This window comes from Panthera pardus, unplaced genomic scaffold, assembly GCF_024362965.1.
Source record: "Panthera pardus isolate Hobbes unplaced genomic scaffold, ASM2436296v1 HiC_scaffold_25, whole genome shotgun sequence".
Taxonomy (NCBI): Eukaryota; Metazoa; Chordata; class Mammalia; order Carnivora; family Felidae; genus Panthera; species Panthera pardus.
This window is the reverse complement of record NW_026526821.1, coordinates 64,428,032-64,434,031: the sequence shown is the minus strand read 5'-3', so window position 1 is coordinate 64,434,031 and position 6,000 is coordinate 64,428,032.

The window sequence follows — 6,000 nt, the reverse complement described above, 5'->3', positions numbered from 1 at the left end:
GGTATTGATGATGGGACCCATGGTGGGTTTTCGAGAGTAGGTGAATCCCCTGAAACCGTGTGCCAAAGAGTACGTGCATGGGTCTGTGCACTTCTGGGAAGAACATCCAGAACTTTCATTAGCTTCTCAGAAAGTTAGGAACCACCTGCTGGATGTGAACTGAATGTTCTCCTGTACTCAGCCAGCACCTGTAGGAATCTTGGCTCCAGAGTCCCTCCTGGGCCTCCAGATAGATAAAATATAATGACCAAGGGTACGCTCGCCGTTCCCCAGAAGCCCATGCCAGGTGACTGAGCACCGAGTGGTATTGGCTGGACTGCCTTTCAGCCATTGCTACCTGGCCCATCAGAGGCTGGTCTGCATTCAGCTAAAGATAAATCATTTCCAGCCATCTGGAACTAAGCCACATTCTGGGCTATAGCTACAGAAAGAGCACTGAGCTTGGCCACGGTGGGTTGTGCTCCAGGCTGTGCTTGACTTCTCCTCTCTGACTGGGACATGAACGCCTGGCTGCAGGGTTAAATGTCCCTCTGTCGTTAATACACCCTGTACATTGCCAGGCACCCAGGAGGTGGTCGGCCCAGGTTCATGGAGTTGAAGTGAAGAGGGAGCTGATAATTCCAAGGGAAAATCAGACCACATAAATAACCATAACGCAAGGTAGAAAGGGATCCATTGCATGAGAGAACTGTAAGTCAGGGGCGTAGGGGCCGCAGCACAGAGGATGACAGGTGATCTTAGTGTAAGAGCTGGGTCAGTTGATGGGAAATCAGAGAAGCGTTTCTGAGGAGGAGACCTACAGGTAGGACTTGAGGCACAGTTGAAGGCAGACAAAGGGATATGCAGAGAACTGCATTTAAGGGAAGGGAGTGTCCTGGGCAGGAGAACAGAGGGTGGGGAGGTGCAGGACAAGAGCAAGCCTGGATGGGAGTGGTCAGATTGGGTGCCTGCTGCTCTGGGTGCCCTCCTCACCCAAGGACTGAGCAATGGGCCTGGCTGTCCCCCTTGGCCAGGCCACTGAGCTGTGGCTGGGTCCTCAGGCCAGGGCAACCCGGCAATGCTCTGTGCTGTGCCAGGTTACGCTCCTTACAGCTAAAGCATCATTGGTCTCAGTGGAAGGTGCCCCTGCCTGATGGTTCTCAGAGCTCACGTAGATCCCTATCGAAGGCAGGCAGGGAGCAGATCTACACTTACTAAGGCAGCGGATACTCTCTCCCAGGGGATCACATTTCAGCTTATAATGTCGTCATTTATAAGCCCTGTTCATCACTGGTAATGAAATGAAGCTGGGCAACATTAACTGCATTTGCGACAGGACTTTTTTTCTCCCCTTCCACTCTGCCCCTCTCACTTCCCTCTCCCACACTTCAGCTTATCTGTCTCCCGCTGATCTCTGGCACTTTCAGTGTTACAACTCCTCACCACAGAAAGAACATTCTGGGAGGCCATAAATATTGGAATTGTTCCTTAGTAGCCTCCCCCTAAAAACTACTTTCAATATCTCACTTTAAATCCCCTTTAAAAACTACTTTCAATATCTCACTTCCTCTAGGAAGTCTTCCTGGATTGCCTTCCCCAGACACTTCAATTCCTTTACGATGGGCTTGCTATTTGTATAGGTGGTTCTCTTCTGTTGGGTAGGTAGTCCTCAAGGATTGTTATATATATTTCAGGCCCTGGGCCCTTGAAAGCATCCATTCTCTTGAATTATTACCATAAAGAAAAAGTTAAGAGCATAGAGTCCCTCTTTTAATTTTTTTTAACGTTTATTTATTATTGAGAGAGAGAAACAGAGCATGAGCAGGGGAGGGGCAGAGAGAGGGGGAAACACAGAATTTGAAGCAGGCTCTAGGCTCTGAGCTGTCAGCACAGAGCCTGACATGGGGCTTGAACTCACAAACCATGAGACCAGGGCCTGAGCTGAAGTGGGATGCTTAACTGACTGAGCTGCCCAGGTGCCCCATAAAGTCCCTCTTTTAGACTGAGGACAAGGAAAGGAGGATTCTGGGGTCCCCTCTCTGCCTCTGTGTGGAAACTGTCTCCTCCATCTGCCAGGAGCTTTGGTCCCCTCTCTCTTTTTCTGTAGAGTACTTACCCAATGCTTGCTGGGGGGAAGGCTGAGCTGCATGGTGGGTGGTAGGAGGGTGGTGTGCATCCCAGGCCCCTCAGCCCACTTCTCTATAGGAAGCCAAGAGGACATCAGAGGGATTTGTGGCCTGAAAGTGCCAGGGATCCTTTGTGCGGCCATGACCTGTTGCTGTGCTCAGCTCAGAGGCACAGTCCCTTAGGGAAGGTGTGGGACGTCCCTCTGCTTGGCTTTTGGAGACTGGTGGGGTCAGGACAGCCCCAGAAAGCTGTGATGCAGACAGTGCGCCCTGAGTTTCCCTACTGTCACAGCATGCCTCCCTCCGGGTCCTGTCCTTGGCCAGGCTGCCCCAGCCCCAGACCCTGGGTGCCCATGCTATCCTGGCTGGGAGAGGGAGATTATTCCAGATACGGAGAAGGGCTAAGCCAAGTCGGAGAGGCAGATTAAGTGCAGTGACAGCTAAATATTTGCCTCACAAATTTAAATAGTAATTGCAAAGGGTGCAATTTCTGGCATATTGAAAATCTGCCAGTTACACAACTGTAACGTTACTCCTTTAAATGGATCCAATGAAATATAAATAGCACAGCAACTTGATACTCTCCATCATCTGTTTAAAAAATACCGAACAAGCTCTTCTTGACCAACAGAAATCTTCCGTTGTTCCCATTTCTCGTTGAATCCACATTTTCACTCCAATTTCCCCATAGATTTTCATCCCAATGTATTTGTAGGCTTATCAGACTGCAATAAAAATGTGTGTATGTATTCAAGCTAACTTGACAAATCTCCTGTGATCATAAGCTCCAGGTGTTAATAAAGTTTCTAGATTATCCATTAAAATAGTTTTTTTATACAGTTGACCAAAATACTAGGAAATAGAATGCAAAATTTAATAAATATTGAACAAAACTACCATGTTGCTGGAAATGCATCTTTTTAAATTTTAATTTCGGTATAGTTAGTGTATAGTGTCATATTAGTTTCAGGTGTATAATATAGTATAGTATAGTATAGTATAGTATAGTATAGTATAGTATAGTATAGTATATAGTATATAATATAGATTCAGCAATTCTATATATTATTTAGTGCTCATCATAATAAATGTACTCTTAATCCCTCTCCCCTCTGCCAACCACCAGTTTGTTCTCTGTAGTTAAGAATCTGTTTTTTTTTTTTTTTTTGGTTTGTCTCTTTTTCTTCCCCTTTGTTTTTTTGTTTCTTAAATTCCACCTATGAGTGAAATAATTTGATATTTGTCTTTCTCTGACTGGCTTATTTCACTTGGCATTATACTGTCTAGGTCCATCGATATTAGTGCAAATGGCAAGATTTTGTTCTTTTTTATGGCTGAGTAATATTCCACTGTATGAATATACCACATCTTCTTTATCCAGTTGTCAGTTGATGGGCACTTGGGCTGCTTCCATATCTTGGCTGTTGTAAATAATGATGCAGTAAACATAGGGGTTCATGTATCCTTTCGAATTAGTGTTTTTATATTCTTGGGGTAAATACCCAGTAGTGGAGTTGGTGAATCGTATGGTAGTTCTATTTTTACTTTTTTTTTTTTTTTCAACGTTTTTTTTTTGTTTGTTTGTTTGTTTGTTTTTTTGTTTTTTTTTTTTTTATTTATTTTTGGGACAGAGAGAGACAGAGCATGAACGGGGGAGGGGCAGAGAGAGAGGGAGACACAGAATCGGAAACAGGCTCCAGGCTCCGAGCCATCAGCCCAGAGCCTGACGCGGGGCTCGAACTCACGGACCGCGAGATCGTGACCTGGCTGAAGTCGGACGCTTAACCGACTGCGCCACCCAGGCGCCCCTCTATTTTTACTTTTTTAAAGAAACCTCCATACTGTTGGGAAATGCGTCTTTTAATGACATAGGAAGGATTTTTTTTTTTTATGCTTGCTCCTCTATCCAAGGATGAGCCCTAATTATTGTTAGAAAGAGACACTGTTTAGCTTCAACTCTATTACTATTTTTCCTTTTTATATAGATGCATATGCTGAGAAAATGTGTCCACAAAAGTATGACGCGTATAGAGTGTTGTCATAGCAATGAGACTCAATTCTTCAAACACCTTCCTAGTTATATGCCAAAATCATATGGTGATCTATCATCAAAAATTATTTTTTAATGATCTTTTGGCTGACTATTTAATTAGACCCTCCATCAGTTGAGCTGAATGTGAAGAATGGAGAATTGACTACCTGGGAAAATTTATTCTTGGTCATTGCACTCATCCAGGCTTCTCAGTTTCTAGAAAGAATATCCAAAGGCTCTCCACTCACTTACGGATGACTATTGATTGCATTCTGTACTGTTTCACATTAAAGCGCTTTGTTAAACCTGATATACTCTGAAAGCGTTCGGAAAATAAAAATATTGTTAATATACCTTGCTAATACAAAGTCTTTCAAATAAAAAATTCACATTACATGCATACACTGGCGTGCACACGCACGTACACGCACGCTCTTACAGCTGAATATCTATCTTATTCAATTTATGGGTTTTGTCCACCATTTAACTTAATTAGTAAAACCAGAAGTCACAGTCAAAACCAAATGGCCAAATCAGAGTCTCAATCAGAAAAAAATCAGACTTCATTTTTTAATTCAAATAAGTATGTCGACACGCATCCTGGAGACAGTCTCACGTATGAATTCTATTTCTGGTAGAGGGCAAGAGCAGGCACAGAGGCTTGCCATGAGCTTGTCACCTGTAGGAAATAAGGTGCTGCTAGCTGGATATTTGTCCAAGGCATTCTCTTTGCTTTGCTTTTAGGGGTTCCTTTCTGGATGCATCCTTTGACGGTGGTCAAGGAATGGAAGAAATGAGGTTGTTAAATAAAATGTATCTTGAATTGTCCCTTTGTTTGATACCCTAGAGGTTTTCGTTGCCTGGGGACCATGCACCACAGGGATTAAGGCTCAGGGAGGGTGAAGGGAATCTTCATCTTTCGTGAAGTGGGACTTTGAAAAGGAAGTAGGAACGGAGAAACCACAGGAGGAGCCTTAAACCAGAGACATTCTCAGGCAAACCTGTTTTAGGAAAGATAGACGTGGAAGTTGGAAACTAAAATTAGGTTTCCTTAAACTACCTGTGTTTACATGTCTTCTGGAAAGACTTAGGTTATCCGTGGCCATATATCATGCCTTGATTTGAAGACCACCGGACTAACCCAAAGAGTAACAGTGTGGCCAGACCCTCAGGAAGGCCACACTATCCCTCACCTCTCACATCTGACGTCACTCACCATTTATGGAGAGGCAGCACAGGACTGGATCCTGTGGGAAAAAGTACACTCTCTGCTCCTGTCCATCCTATAAGGAGTCTATTACAAGAAGTCACTAGAACCAGCTCACACTCACGGGGAGGAGACTAGCTAAGGACATGAATGCCAGCAGGCAAGGATCATTGGGAGCCATCTCAAAATCTGCCTATCATGGTACTTCGTGCTTTTTCTGACTCAGATGTGAATCCTGGCCGCTTTCTGGGAAAAGAGGAAGAGTCTCACTCCATAGCCTATAACAGAAGTAAAAGTTTTGAAAAAAAAATACATGTATAGAGATAGTCACTGCTGTATTGTTGATAATAAACAAGAAACAGTGCAGATGCCCCTTCAAAGGTCTAGGAAGAGCCTGTGTAGTGTGTAGCTCCCCCTTCCCACCCCAACCCCTGCTCAGCCCAATCACTTTAGGCCATGAGGTAGGAGGGGTGAAGTACGAAGAGCAGAGCCTAACATCCATGGCCTACTCCACCTGACCCCTTTCCTTTTGCCTAAAGGAGTGTGCAGAGGCTGGGTGTGAAGGCAGGTGAAACCAGAAATGGGGGGCCTGCAGGGCCAGGGGAGTGTGAAAGGGCCATGGTAGCAAAGGGGACAAAGGACAGATTCTTTAGTCG